We start from the raw sequence: 209 nt of genomic DNA, 5'->3' as shown, positions 1-209 counted from the left end.
TTTTCTAATTTGGCGTGTGTCTGGTTACTCTCGGCCCGTCCATTTCATTTGGAGGTCCCACCGAGATCGCCCTCTGGGCACCAGACACGGGCATCTCTGGAAGGCCAGGCTTCTCACCGTCCAGGGGGTGGCCACCAGGAAGACGTTCCCTGGCCCCGAACGCTGTGATAGCCCGTGCGTACCAGGCTGCCCGGACCACAAATCCTCAA

This window comes from Vombatus ursinus, unplaced genomic scaffold, assembly GCF_900497805.2.
Source record: "Vombatus ursinus unplaced genomic scaffold, bare-nosed wombat genome assembly UNPS02008995.1, whole genome shotgun sequence".
Taxonomy (NCBI): domain Eukaryota; kingdom Metazoa; phylum Chordata; class Mammalia; order Diprotodontia; family Vombatidae; genus Vombatus; species Vombatus ursinus.
Note: the sequence above shows the minus strand (reverse complement) of the source record.